Genomic DNA, 22,488 nt, shown 5'->3' with positions numbered 1-22,488 from the left:
CATTGTCTGACACGTTGGCATCGTTTAACACGAGCATACAACATTGTAACAGCATTTATAAGTCAGAAAAGAGGAAAAGCATCATAGATCCCCTTTAACAATTTGAATGTGAGTCCACTTACTGCAGAGTTATTCCTCTGTTGCAGTGTGAACTTGGGAGCATACCTGATATTTGCATTTGAAAATAACGGACATTTTCACACAAAAAAGTGACATTTTTGTCTTTCCAACAGAATTTTTTTTTGTTACAATAGGGGGAAATTTATGAGAAACTATTAAAACGGGAGGGTGCCGGGAAAGAAAGGCAACATACAAGAAAACGAGGGTTGCCAGGTATGCCACTTGGATTTTTTTCTAAGAAACCTTCAAGTATATCAAGATGTTTTGTTTATATTGGTTTATCATTCCTGTGTTTTTTCTGCAACCTTTGTCTACACTGGAGTAGACAACCCCACAAGGGTCTATATCTTTATTAAATGTGCTAACAGGTAATGTAATTACTACGTACTATTTCAAACGTTACAACTCCATTGACAACATTGAAATGTGGTACGTTATTATTGTCGCGTCCTGACAGTCACACAGTCTGACACTTTTTTGGGGCAAATTTTGACCTAAACACATGTGCTCAGTTCCAACATGAATACTGTATATCCAACTTGCACACTGTCTCTGTCTTTTCCACACCCACACAATACTTCCTCATTCTCCACCAGTCACACGCGAGGTACATTGCTCTACTAAATGTGCTGTTGTGGTGATGATTATTATATTACTAAATCATAAAAAAAACAAACACTTACAAACATGCCTCTCGTATTAGATTGAGTTTGCGAGTCAACCATGAATGCAATCCAAGCTATTTTACTTGAAACGCATTCATTGCACTAAACGCCACATACTTGATTAGCCCGAGAAGCATAACAGAATGCATTTTCTCTTTTTGTGATGTCATCTGGAAACTAAAATATATAAAATATCCCAGTGGCTTCAAACTGCTGAAGCACATAAGATTAAAATCGGATCAGAAAAAAAGCCCCAGGAGTTTGTGTCTAACTTGGTGTGAAAATGCCTTTGCCATGTTGCAGGAAACAATATTGCAGCCTTGTTGCTTCCCTGAAGAGGAATATTTTTAATGAGCTTACTATGGTGACTTCCACTATCTACAGTATGCATCTATCTATCGTGCTCTTTTTTATGGTTCTTTTTATTTTATTGTGCCTTTACCGTAAATGCCTTTTTTTCAGATCTCAGATGGGCTAAATTGATTTTATTCTAGGATGATCACACTGAGAATGCAGTTCACTGATGTTGACAATATGTCAAACACACTGCAGTATGTTTAGTGCGTGTGGTTTTATACCCAGGACTTCTTCAAAACAAATTGTTATTGTTGACAGGCAGTTACTGTATGCATTTCTTAACTGGATGGATGCTCTTAGCACTAAACGTTGGGCATCAAAGCGTATCCGCAGGCTAACCGAGATGAGTGTGTTAATAGATTATTATCAGCTCCCATTTCAAGCAGTTCTGAAAAAGGTAATTTGTATCTGTGAAGAGAGAAGCGAGAGAGTGAATCTTTTAACCTTAAGATGAATGTAAGTTTACTGGAAGTCATTTAATCAAGTGCAACTCTGCATGCAGAAACATGACCCGCGCATTCATTTTCTATGCCGCTTACCCTCACGAGGGTGGCAGGGGTATGCTGGAGACTATCCCAGCTGACTTTGTGTGAGCCCTGAGGTGCATCCTGGTCTGGTCGCCAGCCGATCACAGGGCACATGTAGACAACCGTTCACACTCATGTTCATACCTATGCAAGTCTCCAGTTAGCCTAACAATGACCGATGCATATGCATATTTTTTTGGAATGTGGAAGTATATCGTAGTACCCGGAGAAAACCCAGGCACGCACGGGGAAAACATGCAAACTACGCACAGAGATCCCCAAACAGAGGTTTGAACCCTGTTCTTCCCAAATAATGAGTGGCTGTGGAATTGGTCTACACCTTTAAGGTCTCTCAGGAAGGAAAGGAGACTGACGGTGGCCTAGTGGTTAGCACGTTGGCCTCACTGTCAGGCGGCCCCGGCCTGTGCGTGGGTTCTCTCCAGGTCTTCCGGCTTCCTCCCACTTTCCAAAAAAAATATGCTTGCTAGGTTAATTGGTACATTGTCCATAGGTGTGACTGTTTGTTTGTCATTATGTACTCTGCGATTGGCTGCCGACCAGTCCAGAATGTGTCCCGCCTCTTGCCCGAAGAAAGCTGGGATAGGCTCCAGCATACTCGCAACCCTAGTGAGGACAAGAGGTATAAAAAATGAATGGATGGAGTTGCATGAGCATTAATTGATGGTTAAAATGGTGAAAGGGTATGATCTCCATGTCCCATTTTTTGGCACATTTTCTCATGAAACACAGTACAGTATTAAGATACGTGTCTGTGTGATTATGTGATAGCTTAGAGTTAAAATATAAGCATGTATTGCTTTCAGTGTAGGGAGTAAAGGGTAAACGTTACAGCCGTATTACCTACATTGAAATGTGGCACATTATTATTGTCAGTCACACAGAGTCTGACATTCTTTTTGTAAAAAAAATAGTGATTCTGACGTTAACACATCAACAGCAGTGCTCGGTTCTAAAACCGTATGTCTCCTCCTAACTTGTACACTCTGTGTCCTTTGTACACCCACACAACACTTCCTTCTCCACCAATCACATGTGAGGTGCATTTATGGACATCGGGACTCCGGACATCAACACAAAACACAAGCACGTTGGTCCACTTATGCACTGGTAAGTTTTTTCCAAAAAGGAACACAATAATTTCTTTCCATAGCAACTGATTACATTTATGAAGGAGTGATTCTGTTACAAATTCAGTAACTTTTCTGGGAAAGTAACTAGTAACTATAACTAATTACTTTTTTCAAGTACCTAATGTATTTTCCAGACAATAAGTCGCTTCGAAGTATAAGTCACATCAGTCAAAAGATGCGTCATGAAGATGAAAAAAACATACAGTATATATGTTGGACTGGACTATAGGTTGCATTTATTTTGAAATGTAATTCACAAAATTCAAGGCCAAGAACAGACATTTAATCTGAAAAGGCAAGTTATTCAACTACACAATAGCACACAAAACGGGTTGAATAAGTGTCTGGTATGTTTACACAGTTATTCAGCTACGCAATAGCATACAAAACAAAAAAATATATAGTTTTATAATGAACTGATTTTATTAATCAATATATTATTAAGAAAAAGGAATAGAAAACTCAAGCCAAGTTACAAATATTCTACTCGCAATCAACTTTTATTTCCTGTCTTACAAGTGGTCAGTGTGGCCACCACCTGCAGCACAGGCAACATCGATGCGATAAGAGAATTCCTCCCACATGTGTATCAGCATATCACGATCCACGCTCTTGATATTTGATGTTGAATGTCATCAAAGTGGGTAGCGGAGGAACAAATCAATTACATATCCTCACAAAAAAAATAAAAAATCACACATGGTGAGGTCTGGGTGTCTCGCAGGCCAAACACAAGGAGTATGCTCTTGGGCCCACTTCCGGCCAACGTTGCCAAACGAACGACGCGACTACAGCGCCCCTGTGGCTGCCATTCAAAACTTAGAAAAGTCTTCTTTCCAATGGTCACTCATTCCACGACGATGCTTGAGAACGAAAGCACTGCATCATGAAATCAATTACCGTAAGTCTTTTTGATTAAACCTGTATGTGTATATATACACTGCTCAAAAAAATTAAAGGAACACTTGGAAAACACATCAGATCTAAACTGGGAGAAAAATGATCTTGAATATCTTGTGGGTGTGGGCTTATCTAAGTGGGTGATGTATTAGTAACAAAATGATGCCACATCATTTGATAGAAATGAAAATGATCACCCTATAGAGGGGGGAAATCAAAGACACCCCAAAAATGAAAGTGACAAAATGATGCAGCACACTGGTCCATTTTGCTAAAATGTCATTGTAGCAACTCAAAATGATTCTCAGTAGTTTGTGTGGCCCCCACGTGCTTGTACGCATGCCTGACAACGTCGGGGCATGCTCCTAATGAGACTGAGACTTTGTGGTTCTTGTACCTTGATATAGGTTCTTTTTGGAAAGATTTAATTTATTTTTAGTTAAAGGGGTATCGTTTAAAATACATGCATACATTGCTGATTATTGTGTTGATTGATAACTTATATTCTTATTTTATTGCATTAAAACTACTATATATATATATATATATATATACTGTGTATGTTTTTTTGGGCACTACGTTGTGCTCTATCGCTGATGTTCTTATCTTAGCCATCTGAGAAGATCAAATACATTGTTTTCGGTGCCTAACTGTTTCCCAAGTATATTAGTGCATGTGTGAATGTATGAACATCCTAAATGGCATCAAGGTGCTATAAATCAAACTCTTTTGAGTCATCGTGTTAATATTTAATGTGACTGCACAGTGATGTATATCAAGTGGTAGCCACCACCCTGTGTGGTCTGGCTACCCCTGAATGCTTTGGGCTAAGAATGTGATGAGAAGGAGAAACCACCTTTCCAGAAGATAATTGGATATTTTAGGCTGGACTGATTATTTAGCTGTACTGGGGATGAATTAAAGAACACTATTTTTATTAACCTGCATTGTGGTTGGAATAAAGCAAACTGATGGATGTGGACTTTATCCTAATGGCACCATGGTCGGAAATGGTCGCATGTGTATGCGTGTGTATGCATGTGTATGCGCTCATGCATGTCTGCGAGATCACAATGGCTCATGAGGAATCCTCCACAGGGATCAGTTCCAGCAGAATGGGCAGCCGTTTGGGAACACGCTTCCACATCCAAGAATTTAGTTCTGAGCCTGGATGTCCTCTGGGGCCTCGGTGGTGGTGTGTTTGTTTTTCCTAAACAGTGTTTGCTTGCCGCGTGTGGGTGTCTATATTAGTTTTTTTCTCAATTTAACAGGAAAACGGTGCGCCTGTCAGTCATAAACATTGAATCCCTATCAGCTTCCATGAAAAATAGATAATGCTCATATTCACAGCAAGCTTTTTTTCGAGTAACGCTTGCATGGGTCACAATGAACACACCAAGTACACCGAGGCTGATACCAGCATAGACACAAATTGTAATTAATTTATCTAGTCCACTAGGCAAGCTGTTCCCATTTGCATGCTGTTTATTCATGTTTTCTTTTTTTCCTTAAGGCCAGCATCAGGCTTTCTTCTTTGTCCTTATCAGCAAATATACATAAAAAATCAAGCCCTCTGGGTGTGAAGTAGGTCAAACTGTTTGTCATTAGGTTGGGCTTGGTTCTGACACGAGTAAAAAAGCTATTTTTTTCCCTGTTCACATACCTCCAGTCCATACTGATTATACACACGTATGTGTTCCTGTCCAATGCACTTAAGGGTTATCACGGTGCAGTATTCTTTATTTATATTATTCATAAGCATGACTTCATGCTGTTGGTTAATGAAGAGCTTTTCTGCAGTGTCACATAAATAATATTCCGTGGGTCATTGATTTTAGATGCTATAAACTAGGCTTTTAAATGATGTGCCAAACATACGCCGCTGCAGCATTTTCCCCTACAGTTTGCTTTCACTTGGTCTTGTTTTCTATTTACAAAGTATTGTATACAGTATTTAGTAAACTTAACGACTTGACATTAGAGATGCTCTGATCAGGGTTTTATGCTGCTGACTCCGATGCCGATCATGCATGAGTGAAATCGGCCGATACCGATCACATTTTTCTATTTATTTATTGTGAGTGCTATTGGCCAGGGGTGCCGTGTAAAGAGGAAATGTCAGGACAATTCCAACGTCTCCTGACTGCCAGGGAGCCCAAAAATCAGATAGTTAGCATCCACCGTCTATGCCGCTTATCCTAATTAGGGTCACGGGGGTATGCTGGAGCCTATCCCAGCTGACTTCCGGCGTGAGGCGGGGTACACCCTGGACTGGTCGCAGGGCACATATAGACAATCATTCACACTCACATTCATACCCATGGACAAATTAGAGTCGCCAATTAACATAACATTTTTGGAATGTGAGAGGAAACCGGAGTAAGAAAAAACCCATGGAGATTCGAACCCAGGTCTTCCTGATCTGTGTGGCCAACCTGCTAACCACCGGTGTCTTCTACATCTGGCGGATCCTGGTCATCTCGTCCGGTGAATTACATTTTTTGGGGGGTTATTTGCTTAGCATTTTGACTGTCACGCACATACAGACGAGTATTGGCAATGTAGCGAGGGACGACTGTATATATTTTCTATAACGTCTGGATGGAGACAGGTTTAAACCAGAAATGACTTGTGTTGCCAGCTATTTAGACAATAATGGCTAAGGGTTGAGTCGTTTTCAATGGATAGTAAATCTATTCTGCAATACGAGCTGTACACTAACTATTGTAATGTAAATCTACATTTCATTTCTATGTATTGTCCCTTGAGAAGATATACTATAATAAAATGGTTGTTGAAAACTGAAGACTGTGCTCACTTTTGTGAGATACAGTGCACGGAAAAGGCAGTATTTCCGATTTTAAAAAACCCAAAACAAACCGTTCACGATGTATAAAAGGCCCCGCTGTCTGACTGTCTTTATGGGGGCTCGAGTGTGCTGTGTGGGCGACGTAACTTGAACCCTGATGTTAATCCATTAATGCACATTAAATCCATGTAATATTGCACGATTGGAGAAAAACTTGTACATTTCCTGTGTGTGACTCATAAGACCAACTCAGCTTTAAAGATTTCTAAGACGTGAAATGCAGGCTGTCACACTGATGTGCTGTAAGTTCAACAATAAGTGATTTTTATTTCATTAATAGACTTTTACAGCAGTGCCGCTTTTCTCTCATTAAAGATGGGGCCTTTTCTTACCTCCACCGTGTTATTAGGACAAATCTTAGTTAATGGGACCGCCATTTGTATTCCTTGCTAAAGTGCTACATGTCTATAAATAACTATTATTCACATGTATACTATGCAGTTTATAGCTGCTTCCCCTCCATCACTGTTCCATCAGTCAATCCATCCTTCCGTGCTTTTGGTAAGATCAGTCAAACCAGGGGAATTGACTGTGTTGTTGCCGTGGCAACTGGTCGCTTACTATAGACGGAATAAAAAATGTATTCTGTATGTTAATAAAGTAAAAATTAATAATAAAAATAATGAAGAACACTGAGGCCGCTCTTAATGAAGCACAGAAGTGATTTGACAATTTGAGGCTTGCAATGAAAGATATTTTTTAATTTGAAATACCTGGTAAAGTCGCAAATGGTTAGATCAGTGGTACAATTTGAAAAGCAACACATTTGTCAAAGCACTCGTTATTCTTTTTCCTGGTTTTGAAAGACATTTGTTCATTAATAAATGATTGAGCATTCACTATGTTGAAAACAAATGCATACAAAATAAGTTTGCCATTGTTGCCGAAACAGTTTTGATGTGTGCCTTTTTCCATTTTCCAAGATCCTAATTAAAATATGTATGTTATTCATATTGTACATTCAAAATCCAAAGAGTGCCTCACTCATTAGAAAATGAAAGAATTTAACTGTTTGATCTCACACAGTCGTAACCGTAATTAACTGCCTTCATCTTCCTCACTTATTGAGGCTGCATTTCCTCAAAAGTGTCCAAACGCTGTGTCTGTGTGCAGGACTAAATAACACCACACCTTTTGTCCTGACATGTCACTCGCTCATAAATTCCCTCACGCCCACAGTAGGTACACAGGAGAAGCACAGGGGAGAAAAACGAACTCTATCAGAAGGATCAGATTTCTTTGACACGCACAACCTTGTGTGTCTAATGTGTAAGAATATATCTGTATCCTGTTGACATGTGATCTTCTGAATCTATTTGGGACAACTTGTCCCACTGAACACCTAACAAATGCTCTCAAGCAGCGTCATTTATCAATTACAAGAGCGTTTGAGGGCTGCGGATGTTCGAGCACAAAGGAACAATATGGCCAGTCTCGGACAGCCCACACTTTAGGTCTAATCTAAAGTGCTATAGCGGGGCTGTCAAACTCATTTTACCAGGACACATCATCAGTACGCTTACCCTCCGAGGGCTGCTTGTAAACATATAGTATATAACATATACATAAACTGTATAACTCTCTCCTCATCGTAATACTGTGGATCCCATTCATGGCCTCACAGATTTTTGGTCATACAAATATTTTATACAGGCCGTTTTTTTTTTCTGTAAAAACACACCTCATTCACCATAAATTGGTAATAATTTATAAGTATGTGATAATACAAGTGAAATGTACAGCACACGTGTGCAGCTGTTAAAAAAAAAGACCACAATTTTTACGTTTATGTCTTTATGCTTCACTGATAATGTTTTGTCGTCAATCGGTGAGATTTTGCTCGTTGTTCAGCGGTCCTCGAATGCATCAAGTGTGTGCTGTGATTTACTGCAACAGGGGTGTCTAAACTTTTCCCAGCGAGGGCCACATAGTGAAAAATTAAAGGGTGCAAAGGCGAATTTGATATTTTATAGATATGCTAAGACGTTTGAGTATTTTAACAAAAAACTGCATTTCAGCTTTGTGATATACACTGGAAAAAATGATTTTTTTGTCACAGTAAATGTTACTTCCGTTATACATGTAAACCATGTGAGAAAAACGTCCCACCGAACACCTAACAAATACTTTGTATTAGGTAGTAAATGTCGTATATTGTTTTAGTAATGTGCATTTGAAAAATGATACTTTAGCAACATTTACTTAAGCAGGAGCAGTAGAAGCACATTTTGAGAATACCAAGTCAAATCTACTAAAAAAGTTCATATGGTGACGTCAGATGCACTCATGAGTCCTCTGGTGGCCAGCCAGGCATGCCCGCTGGGCACTCATGGCTGCCAATGACCCGCTCTGCTGCGACTAATGCATTGTGGGTAAAGGTTAAAATAGCTGTTGTTTGTTATTTTATTCTCATATTTAGTACTTACCTTGTAGCCTATATGATTATTATTACTAATTGAGTGTTAATTTGCTGTGTGGTGATTTTATCAAAAGGAGACACCGTGCGTCAGACTGTTATATTGACCAATGACCTCCTGCGATTTTCGATGGTTTGACAAGCGCCTCTAGAGCTCTCTTATGACTCATGATTGGCTTCTGCAAAAGAATGAGCTAATGACTTGCTTTTAAACGATTAGTTGTACTTCTGAAGTATAGGAGATATAGACATGGTCATAAATGACCTGCACCGCTAGGTTGAAAGATTAAGAAAAATACACTGTATATTACTCTTATATTAATTAAGAACATTCTTTAGCAATAAGCAAGTAAGGATTACTTGAAACAATGTAAATAACTTGCAAGCAAAATAACTACACATTTTTAATTGAGGTTTTATGAGCAATATGCTAATAAATGTTACTTAAGATGCTTTTTTAAAGTCATTCTTAAAAAGCAACGTGTCACACCCTGCTGTGTTTTGCACCTAGACCCTGGCCACTCCTGTCCCGGGCGGAGCTGCGGGATGTGCTGCAGCTGCTTGTCATTATCATACCTATTTAAACTCACCTGTTGCTGTTTTCGGCACTCAGCTATTCCTCACGATCACTGTGCCAAGCCACGCTTCCAGCCTCTGCTTCCAAGTTCCTCTCCCGAGCAGTCCTGCCACACGTCCCGTAGCTCCTTCAAGCCTGGTATTGTTATTCCTAAGTGTTTGTCCATTTTTGTCGCGGTGCCCTTTTTGTTTTCTGCTGGCACCGTTGTTTTTTGTTCTGGCATGCAACAGAGACTATTAGCCTGTTCCACTTCTACAATTGTCTGCCGCATCTTGGGATCCAGAATAAACTGTTTTCAGACGCACCCCGCGTCACACAAAGTCGAGCTTACTTGAGAATGATGGTGAAAAAGCATCGTGATAACGACTTACAGTTTTTGCTCTTTTTTTTACCCTCTTTTTTTTTTTTGTTTTCCAAATATTTCAACTCTCTTCTTAAACAATCTTTGTAAATTATCTTTTGAAATAATGTGACTTATGACTTTTTTCTCAAAATAATTTCTGAAAATTCCAACTATATTTTGTTTTGTTTGTTTCTAATAATAGCGCAACTTTTTAAAAATAGCATATTTTTCTTGCATATTTCAACTCTATGCTACTAAAATGACATTATTTTTTTCCTCATAATATTATGAGTTCGTAAAATTGGGCTTTTTTTGTGAGAATGACTTTTTTTCTCTTGATATTTTGACTTATTCTTGTATAATTAAAGCTTTCTGCTGTTTTAACTTTCTTCTTGTAAATGTTCTTCTTGGAATTAAGATTTTATGTCCGTAATATTTTCCACCTAATTTTACAAAATTTACAATTTTATGTTGTTTTGTTTGTTTGTCATAATATTGTGACTTAAAAAAAAATATATTTTTTAGTATTTTAACGTTATGCTACTAAAATAACTTTATTTTCCCTCATAATATTACAATATTAATCTCGTAAAATAACTTTTTTTTTGTCTTAATAATTTGATTTTATTCTTGTAAAATGACTGCAGATTTTTTTGTTGGTCATTGGTTTTTGGGTTTGGGAGAAAAAGCCATGCACTTGACATTTTTTATGGCAAGACAAACAGGAACAAAAGGTTACAGTGCTTAAAAAAGGGGACACCGTGACAAAATGCACAATGGGCACAAAAATTAACAGAAAACAGCCTGAGATTCAGGCGGGCTACAAAACTAGCAGGAGGGTGAGTTTAACAAGTAAACATGAGTTGCAGAAAGATAACAATTTGCCAACAAAATGTCTAGGAGGACAAGGTCGTGGAATGGCGTCCATAAAGGAAAATAATCCAGCACCCTCCTGCCGCCGCTGAGGGAAATAAGAAGGGATGGCTGATAGGAAACAGCTGCGCCTGGCTGGTAGCTCTGCCCGACTCAAGAAAGACCCACGTCTGCAAATAGACACCACAAAGAGCAGTAAGGGGCCAAATAACAAGAAATCCAAGACTCGAGACTCAACAGTAATAATAGGGACCCCAAAACCCAACATGTGTCACAGCGAAGCGTGACAATATCAAGTACTCGTTTGCCATTTGCTGGCGGTCCCAAAACACAGACCCAGAGAAAAGCGATGTCCTACTATATTGTTGTTTATGATTTATAGCAACAAATGCCAAATAAAATGATTTTAATGATATTTTGCAAGCAGACATTCATGTCAAGTGGAACCTCTAAGAATGAACACAATCCGTTACATGACGGTGCTCAAGTCTTGTGAATTTTGAAACAAATCAATTATAGAAACTATCCATTCACTATAATAATTGTCACAATTGCCATAATAAAACATTTAAACATCCTTAACCGTCATAAAAGTCAATGTTTTTTCCCCTCATTGAGTGTATGGTTAAATTGTGGATTCCTGTATTAGTATTGTTCTCAATTGAGCTTACTTGGTAAAATAAAGGTGAAATTAAAAACAATAATTAAATGAAGTGTCAAAACAAGGTAACCACTGTAAATATAAAAATGTAAAAACAACTCACATTAATTTTGATGACAAGTGACGACACATGACACGTGTGGTGGAGCTCTGTACTCTGGATCAACAACAACAAAAAAAAAAATCAGTGGTATGCACATTTGATACTGTTTGTTTGGTGTTTACATTCTTAATTTTTGTCATATCCGACCAAAGCCTGCACAGTAAAAAAACAAAACAAAAAAAAGCAAAGTTGCAAGTAGATTGAAAGCGCCGTTTGTGACTTATTGAGGATAAGTGGCATAGAAGTGACAGATGAAAATAAAAATTAAAAAATGACCTGCTGGCTGCACATTTGAATGATGAAAAACACTGTCCGCTTTGGTACTTTTGTAATTTGTGTCTCTATTAAACCACGCGGGCGCTGAGCATACAAGCTGTATCTATGTAGATAACAACAGGAAGAGGTCTGTCCAACTTTTTTCCATTTGTTGACCACAATTTGGCATCAAATTCAGGGGTCTATTTTTGAATAGAGTCTCGCGGTAATACGGGTTCTGGCATCAACAGATGTCTTAGGGGTAGGACTCAAAGGAATCAGTGGTCACTTTGTGAAAGACGTCATCAAATTCAGCAAATGTGAAACTTGCCATATAAGATAAAAATACCGGCATGGCCTTGAGAACATCCTACTTCCAATTTTCCCACATCACGTAAATGCCTCATATGAGACATAAAGAGGAGGATGACTCAGAACGAAGATGTTGCAGGAATCACAGGTAATATTTCATCTGTCAAGCATGTAGAATTGTCTAGCATTCTCTTATCACAGTAGAGCATTCCCATTCTCTTGGCCTTATCATATCACAGACAACATGTTGCTTCTGTCCGTGTGTGAGTTAGATAAAAACATGACTTTATGTTTTCTCTGTGGCATTTTTTTCCCCCCCGGCTGAGACAATTTTCTATAAATGTCACCTGAGACGCTGAGTGACAAAATAATGACAGTTTTTTTTTTTTTTTTTTTTTTTTTTTTTTTTTAAGGCGGAGCAATTTCCCAGAAATGAATCAGCGGGATGTGTGAGGCTTGTACAATGTGTGCACTTGCCTCCTGATCGGTCTCTGTCAATATCATTCTGACACATTCTCCTCGAGTGTGCCCTGACAAGTAGACAGATACTCAGCGACAAAATGAAGATTTTAATGCATACAGCGCACAGCCAAACCCCTCTGTAGTGGCACAAATGGCTCTTATTAAGATGCCAAAATGTTGAAGGAGTTTTCATAGAAAGCCATTTCTGTGTGGAATACAGCGGAATTGCAACATAAATCTACCGGTAATTGTGAGCCCACTCATTCATAGAAAATATTAATTAATTAAGGTGTCATTGCAACGGTTGGGTTGCGTTACAGAAAAATCCATTGTCTACATTAGCATAGTAACTATGGATTGCAATGTGACAAATGCATGTTTCATTCGTTCTTGTTACATGACACTTAAACAGCATTAGCGTGGCTGACGCTCAATCGCTGAAGGTCGTTATAATGAATAGGGATTTTTGTATTTTCTTATTACTTCAAATATTTATTAGCTTCTGTGGATGAGCGGGTAAACCACTATCTGTATCTGTGTCTGTTCACCCATCTAAATTATCCGTGTCTGTCCTCGGGGTGGGTGGGGCATAAACCGGAAGTGGGCGTGGTTTAACCAGAATTGAGTGGCATTTACGTTGGTAGTGTGAAATTGACATGGATTGATCAGAAGTTGCTATATTTATTGCTTATTATTCAGCTACATGTGTACTGTGTATGTGCGTAAGTGATCTTTAAGACTTTATTATTTCATAATTTTATTAATAATCTGTGTGAAGTTGGTGATTCATGCAAACATCCACTGATGGCAAACAGGGAAATAATCTGTCAGCCTTGTTCACTGTATTTTTCCTCAAAAGCACCGCGTTCAGTACTACAAGCAAAATTTTCCAATTGACTTGATATCACCAACCAAATTATAAGCAAGCAGACCAAAAAAAAAAAAGCTGGCAGTGACTGACGCATGAGCCGTATACATCTGTCTTGTGAAATGCACCACGTGTGTTATGAAACAAATTTACGAGCATACTGTAATATTTGACCACGTTTATATGTATATAATGTAGTATGATAGCCATACAGACAGAATGTTTGATGCAGCTCTGTTCTGTGCAGGTGTACCTAATGTTGTGGCCAGTCAATGCAGGTTACTGTTACCACTGTCTGTGTGCTGCCAACTGAAAATTAACTAAATTCTCTCTGTTTTATGATGACTTCATGGAATAAAACAAAAATAAATTTCAAGGAAAAAAGCAGTCATGCTACCCCAATTGAGTTGCATAAGCGACTGACGCAACACAAGCCTGCACAGGCCTGACTTGTCACATGCACTGCGTACTTTACAAAACAAGTTTGCCAAATAACTTTACATACAAACTGAAATAGTGGCGAGCTGAGGAAAACCTACTCGTTTTAGACGAGTAGCCGTTACGGAGAATGCATTTTTGCCGAGTACGAGCATGAAACGATTACAGGTTGTCATTATCCGTAATTGTGATGAAGGAAAATCCTCATTGGGTAACTACTTATGTATTCACTCTTCAAGCTCTGTGATTGGCCATTCACACACAGCGACCGCCCCTCCCTAGACAGACTTGATCGATCGATCTGAATTCAACTAACAAGTGCAGAGTGGATGTGTAAGCCTACTTTAAATTCTATAATTTCAACACTGAACTATTTAGGCTTTTTTTAAATCGCTCATATTTGTGTGAAATTAAAAGAAGACTCATCCTACTCAATATTGTTTGCATCACTTGACTCATCACAGGCAATTGAATATGCTTGCTCTGAATTAATGTCATCAATTCGCCTACTGGTGATGTTTGTTGCTATTGTGTTGGTCCTGTCTTTGACTGTCTTTACAGAGAGAGGCATTGCTTTCACTTTCTGAATGATTTCCTGTTTATTTTTTAACTCGGAGAATAGATGCTCTGATATTTTTATGAGCGATTCTGTCATGTATTCTCCATGTGTGAACATCTTGCCCCTCCTTCCGATCTCAGGCACAGCCACAACACTAGAGTTTGGAGCGTTCATCGTTTCTTGAAAATATGTTTGCTCAACCTTCCGTAGTAGTTCCGAAATCACTGTCTTACCCATCTGCAGTAGGGTAATTTCCATAAAAAGCTGAGTGCTTGTTTTGAAAATGCCGATACCACTGATTTCCTTTCCAATCCAATACTTGGCAAAATTCAGACTGGTATTGGCGATACCAAGCCGATACCGATAGCGGCGTGATTTACAATATAGTCAAGTTAATGTACAACGGCAAAATCATATAAAATATGTGAAAATGATGTTTTAAACAATAAAACAGTAAATAAGTAAAATAATGAAATAAGGTATTAATTATTAAAAACTACTATAAGAATGAAAACTAAATCACAATTCACATATGGCTCCGTTTACGATCTGCCATCGTTTGAACAGACTGAGACTGACTGACTGACTGAGCAGTGTGCTGCGCTTACGCATCACGCACTTACCCAGGCGGAAGAAAAAGTAGGTCCCACCAACCGCGTATCATTTAGACAAGCGCTCAGTCAGTTCCTGTTAATGATATAATTACCTCCAATGAAGTGTCAACGTATGGATATGTTGATTTGATAATCAATTTTAGCGCATAAAGATCTGGTATCGAAGGTACCAATATTTCTGTATCGATCCGCTTATCACTAATATAATTGGCCCACCTCCCCCTTCCCTTGCTCATCCAATCAGCAGCCAGAACACAGTCTAGATGCATTCAGGAAACTTGTGGTTAGTCGGATATTGCAAACGTTTTTTTGAAAATGAACATTTCCTCCACTTTGGTGTTACAAAAAAAAAAAAAAATCACACAGCTCGGCGAAGGGAGACGCGTCAAGGAGGTTGAAGAGCCGCATGCCGCTGCGTAGCCGCGGGTTGCCGACCCCTGACCCAGAGTAATAACATTATCCCACAGATGGCTTTCTAGTTTGAGAGAAGAGAAGCCTGGCATGCTTTTCCTGATCTGAGTCTCAGCGCGGCAACGACAGTGACACAAAAGCAGGGAGTCATAAAACATTCAACATCATTCAAAGTCTCCTCTCCCATGCACGCCGAGACAATGTGACATTCAAAACTACAAGAGAATGTCGGTCCAGGAAACATATTTAAGGCCGTCATCTTTTTTTTTTTTTTTTTGGTGAATAATGAAATCTTGAGGGAGGACAGCTTGTGGGAAACAGTGGTATGACTAGCCTTGTTTCTATGCCTCCAGCTTTTCCAGGGAAACTCCCGCCTTTCTTTTTTCCGTTCAAATAGTTTCCTTTGAATTTCACGCATTTTAACTTTCATAAAAAATAATTTAAAAAAATCTTCCCCAGAACTGCAGATATTGGAAGGAAAAACACAATCCTGTCAACATTTGCATTTGAAAATGTGAAAATAAGAGATATTTTCTGCAATATAAGGTCAATTCCCCCGCCCTGTCGGGTCATTTCCCCTGTATCCGACATACTACCATTATTAGCTGTTGTCACATTAATATGGGTTACTTAAATCAGGCATAAGAAATGAAATGCTTTATGTGCTTTTATATCTGCCACAACACAGCTGTCTCATTGAATTCATTTTTCCTAATCTGTTTTATGTGAACGTTTGATAGAATATATGACTGCTTCGGTTTCTCTCTCTGTAACTTGAATGCGTGTGAAGTGAATCTGTGAAAGAAATCACACATTAGTGTGTGTACGTAAAAAAACCCCAAAACACTAAGATATGGATGCGACTTGATTGAACTGTATATACGTATGACTATACGGCGTTTCCCATAGGACTGTAATATAGCTGTGGTGAGGGTCGGGGGGGGGGGGCTTACGGCATCGTCAAATGTATATAATTGGCCACGATGCATGTGCAGTACATTTTTATGGAAGCGGGGGCAGAGACAAAAAGTGAGCAAAAAGCATGAAAAGAAATGTATATGTTACATGTATGTGGCAACCTTGTGATTGGCCGGTGACCGGTTCCAGGTGTACCCCGCCGCTCACCTGTAGTCAGCTGGGATAGGCTCCAGCTTACCCCCACGACCCTAGTGAGGATAAGTGGCATTGAAAATGGATGGATGGATGGATGTGGCAATTTATACGTTATATTAGATGATGCTATGTAGTATTCTACACTGGTCACTAGGTGTCAGTGGTGTCAATGTTACTGTCCTGTTTGGTGAGACACACGATCACCAGACTTGATTGCTGGAACAACAGGCTTTTATTGCAGGTTTGAATTTTGCGCAAACACAACCTGTGTTGTGTTTGTGCACCTTTTCAGTGTGTCGTCTCAAATTATGTAGCGATGTTCTTTCACTCGCTCTGGTCGCCCTCCTTCTTGTCTGTGTGCTCATGGCTGTGCTCTGTGTGTGTGTGTGTGTGTGTGTGTGTGTGTGTGTGTGTGTGTGTGTGTGTGTGTGTGTGTGTAACCTTTGTGCTCAGTGTGGACACATACAGAACCACACATTATGACAAATCACATGCGTCTCTAACAGTAAAAGAGACAAGAAAAAAAAAGACGACGCCTCCTGATTGGAAGTCAGCTCTAAGAACCAAATCATTTGCAAGCGGCCCTTCGCTAGCATTTAAACCTAAAACCAAACCAACCTTACTGTTTATTATGTGAATGGTACAGTCTCAGCAACCTCTGATTCTAATTAGAGGTTCCACTCCATTCAAATGTTTTAAAACACCAAAAGCACGCTGTGAGACACATTCAATGAATACATTATTAGAATTCCATTTGTCCTGCTGAAATGTATCAATCATTGCGTCATTTAGCTCTTTAATGGCCGAAGAATCATGAAAGATCTCTCCCAATTTAATGTTATGACAATACAGCCTTAGTCAAGAGGGCTGCACTTAAAATCAAAAACACATCTGTTAATTTCTGAAGCGCCAGCATTTGATTTATAGAGATGCAATAAAGTGGCCAATTTCATATGATTTGGTTCTTGTCCTATTTTACATTTTCATCAAATCACATTCTGCTGCCCTATCTGTAAAATTGAGAAATCATCATAGCTGGGAGATTGGAAGTTCAGCTTCATCAGCAGTCTGTGCTGCTGAAACGAGAGGCCTTCATTGGTGTGCTTCATCTGCCTCCCCCCCAAAATACCCCCCCACGCTCTCCTCTTCACTCTCTCACTCTCTGTCTCTCCATCGCACGCTCTCATTTGAGTTTTTGCAAAATGTGGGCAGGTGACACAGAGGCTATTTGATCGCCACTCTTGTGAAATAATTATTAAAGAAATTCATATCTATTTCCACTGGTAAGAGCATGTGGAGTACCGGTCCTTGTTGGCACAAATATCTGGGAGAGGGATGAGCGGCGGCCTCCTAAAAGATACACCCCTCCCTCCGTTTGCTGCGTGTTGATTAGGACACTTTCATCCAAAATCTCCCATATGTGTTCCTTTGGCTTGAGATGTAGCGACTGTGAAGGCCATATGATTCACTTCATTTCTCATTAAAGCATTAAAGCATCCAGTGATCCCTATAAATGGGGGCACCGTCATCCTGTCTTGTTCTTTAAAGAGACACTGACAGTGGCATTGTACAGAAACGCTTGCTATAATTTGGCAAGAGAGATTGCAGGACCCAGTGGGGTCACTGTGATGTTAAATTCATACTAGACCTCCAACAAGAATCTAATTGTTTAGCTTATAATTAATCTTCCAAAGGCCATATCAACAATATCTAATTAAACTGATACACTATTGATCCTCATCCAGTCATTCTGTCTGGTAATTATGAACAAAATGCTGTTGCATGCAAATCTGAACCTCAATTTCACTCTCAATGGACTGCATCCTCATAAGTGGTTTGCAATGTAATATGCAATCCACTGATGGCTTATTAAGATCTTTACAGTCATTTAATCTGAGACTGTGGTCAATTATATCTCTCTGGAGGAGCATTGCAGTTTAATTTGATATAAACAAAACAATAGGCTGTGAAGCTGTGGTCACGTTGGAAGCTGATACACCAAGTCTGCAGGTCTGCATCTTCCTCAAGGGACATCTATATTTTTGCAAACAATAAATAATATTAATTTCATCCCGGACACCTCCATGGGATCAATGCTGATCGACTGCATCAATTGTCTCTCTTAGCCACGTTTGTCTTGAGTGTAATTGTTTAGTTTATGTAGAGGCCCAGGAACACAAACACATTAGTAACATACAAATGAGGCTCATGTTTTCTTAATATCTATTAGTGGCAAAGTCTCATTGGGACCACCAGCCGCTCTAAATAATTCATCGAATTACATGAGAAAAGGTGGCTCTGAGCTCGGCATATTGTGATTGGTTGCATGCTTTTCAACTTACGCGATACTGTAACTCCAGCCAGTGACGCTGAGAAAATTAATTACAACGCCTCAAATCGATGAGCCGATGAATGTGTCAACTTCCGAAAGAGCTATGATTGTTCATGGCCGCCTGATTGAGGAGGCACGCGTCCAGGATGTTGAACCCATGCAGCCAAGATGGCGACAGCTTTGATAACACAACACAAAAATGAAAAGTCAACCATTCGACAACCCCGATGCGGTGGAAAGGAAGCTAAAAATTAAAACGCCTCAAAGGTTTTACAATCCATACATCCATCCATGCATCCATCTTCTTCCACTTATCCAAGGTCAGGTCGTGGGGACAGCAGCCTAAGCAGAGAAGCCCATACTTCCCTCTCCCAGGCTACTTTGTCCAGCTCCTCCCGCCTGATCCCGAGATGTTCCTAGTCCAGTTGGGAGACATAGTCTTTCCAGTGTGTCCTGGGTCTTCTCCGAGGCCTGCACCTCCCCAGGGAGGTGTTAGCCAGATGCTCCAGCCACCCAATCTGGCTCCTCTCAATGCAGAGTAGCAGCGGTTCTACTCTCTGACTTTCACCCGGATGACATTGCTTCCCATCCTATCTCTACGGGAGAGCCCAGCCGCCCTACAGAGGAAACTCATTTCAGCCGCATGTACTCGTGATCTTGTCCTTTCAGTCACTAAGCAAAGCTCATGATCGCAGGAGAGGGTTGGTAGCTCCCTCTTCATCACAACGGACTGATTCAGAGTCCGCATCGCTGCAGATGACGCACCGATCCGCAAGTCAAGCTCACGTTCCATCCGTCCATATTTATTTTGTTGTGACTTGAGTTGTAGGATTAGCCACAGTAGATTGCATTGAGAACTGTAGTTTATGTATTTATTATTTCTTGTGAATAATTGTTTTTTTCTATATGTGCCCTCCGGCGACCAGCTCAGTTCACATCTGCTCGAAGTCAGCTTGGATAGGCTCCAGCATACCCGCGACCGTCGTGAGGATAAGCGGCATAGAAAATGGATGGATGGAATTCAGTTATTTATTTTAAATACATATGTTCATCGTGTTCTATAATATGATTTACAAATGACTGTTTTGACTTTTTTATCTTTTCGAAAAAAAATGTCAAAATAACACATTTTAGAGCTGTAATTTTAATACATGAAACTGTGATATTTTTGGCCAAGGTTATCATACCGGCCCATGCCTACTCATGAAGAACACCCAGAGGTATTTAAACTCCTCCACTTGGGGAAGGATCTCAAACCCAGACTAGGTGATGACACTCCACCCTCTTCCAGGCGAGAACCGTAGACTCGGACTTGAGAGCTGAAGATCACGGCCTGATGAAGCCAACAGGACCGCATCATCTGCAAAAAGCAGAGACGCGATCCTGCAGCTACCCAAATGGATCCCCTCAATGCCCTGGCTGCGCCTAGTAATTCTGAAATACTAAATATGGTCATACGCCGCAAAAGTAATGACTCTAAATGCCTTTCAATGCCGATAACAAAAGCCAATCATCTGTGGCTATTACTATTACACGCCGCAGCAATCCCTGCATGTAGTGTCTCGCCCGTACTAACATCTTGGGCCGCGTCCTCCTCCCAATTTCCTTCACAGTGCGCAGGCGTGCCAAAATAAGAACAATCATGTCTGCCGTGTGGAACTTAACTGCCAAGATATGCCAGAAAAACTATCTTGTGGGGGTAGCCCATTAAAAAGCTTTAATTTACTACGGCATTTGTAGAACAAACGTGACGGAGTATGGTGAGTTTTCAAGTCTCACGGTGTGATCGTCAGTCAAACGGCAGCTAACGCAGCCTTGTGGACACTCGCCCGTATGTGCGTGACAGTCAGAGGGCAAAGCAAATAGCAAAAATAACTGAATTCATCGGACGAGATGACCATCGGCTCGTCCGTGTTCATGGGCTCATCTTGTCAATTCTGTTTAAAACCTAAATATTTCCACACTGGGGCTGTGGCATTTGCCTTAGAAACCATCTCTTTCGTGCCTTCATTCATTTTTCGTTTGCTCACTTGCAGGCCGCAGCACTCTCTGTGTGTGTACTCGCTAACAGCCCCGCACGGCGTGACAAAGGGACTGAATGACTGACTGACTGACTCTCACCCCATTCACTCCGCTATAGAACCAACGCGCCCATGTGTTGAGACAGATGCACAGAGTGAACATCCAGCCTGTTTCGTAGTGAGACAGTAGGAAAGCAAACACGCAGGCACATGTCAATTTATCGAGGCAGGCAAAAATTATCAAGTTTGTTTTTATTTATCGTGTGATGCATTGATTTATTGATTATGGTGACAGGACAATTTTGAATATTTATCAAACACAGCTTGCGGCAGGAACCTGTTTCATGTCAGTGACCGTGAGATAAAATATTGCCGGCCATTAGTTGCTAGCTATGGTTGACTTGCTAGCATTTGAATTTTTTTCCCAAAGAAACTTCCAACAAGACATTCTGTGACTCTATCGGAGCTGTCACAGCAGTCCAATATTTTTGACGGTGAGTGACAATAAGATAAATTTGTGCCACCATGGCCCTTTGTTGCTAGCGCTAGCCACAGGTTGACGTCATTAGCTGTGAGAAAAAAAAAAATCAGTCGCGTTGCTCACGTTAGCTGCTCGCCACAGGTTGACCAGGTATTACATTGTTAGACAGTATTTTAGTGCCATGCCAACCGGAATGAGTGAGTAGAGGGCGATGATGTTATCTGGCCAACTGGCTAGCATCTATACACAGTGTCACATGTAAGGGATGTCTATGATGCAACTTAGGTCAGAGGTCACCTTGCGTCCATGTTTGATTTGCACGGTTCCACCGTACAAGAGACAATTATGTTTTTATTTTGTTTGTGAAATAAATGCAGCGTGGGTGCTTTCCCAGAGAGAAAAAAAAGCATATGACTGAAAGACGCACATGCAGCAACTAATAGGGCACAGAATGGATTAGCAGAATGAGACAAACCATTAGGAGCAGGCTCATAAGCATCCAAGGCTGAGTCATTCTCTTATTTTCCACAGCCATCATATCCCCACACATGCACAAGCGCCCCTCAGGTTGTGATCGGGAGGTATACTGCCAAGGGCTTGTGCTTTATACTGTCATTCTGCCAGTGACTTTGACCTTTAGAAAGGAATGTTGGATGGAGAGAAGCCTTAATGAGTTTGTATAATAGCTGAGCTCAAGCTGAGGAATCATTCATCTACATGAGCCTCATAATTAGCTGGTAAGACACTAGTCCAGTTCTGTGCTTCCATTTTCGCTTATTATTCCGCTGACTAGTATGCAGACAGAGGAGAAAAAGGATAAACAAAAAGACAACCCCCCACCCCGAAGCATATTAATAATCTGCAAAGGATTGTGGCGGCGTTGTAGAAAAGCACGGCTGAACAGTCCGATAATCACTCGACTGACACCCTCGGAAAATGAGGAAACGCTATCTGGAACATAAGTCAGAGCCTGGTGTGAGTTTGCTGACAGGTGTACGCTCCCACAGGAGCGCTAATCCTCATGCCTCTACGTCTGTGTTTGTCCGACAGCAGTGTGCAG

The sequence above is a fragment of the Dunckerocampus dactyliophorus genome, chromosome 11 (assembly GCF_027744805.1).
Source record: "Dunckerocampus dactyliophorus isolate RoL2022-P2 chromosome 11, RoL_Ddac_1.1, whole genome shotgun sequence".
NCBI lineage: Eukaryota > Metazoa > Chordata > Actinopteri > Syngnathiformes > Syngnathidae > Dunckerocampus > Dunckerocampus dactyliophorus.
This window is presented reverse-complemented; position numbering follows the sequence as displayed.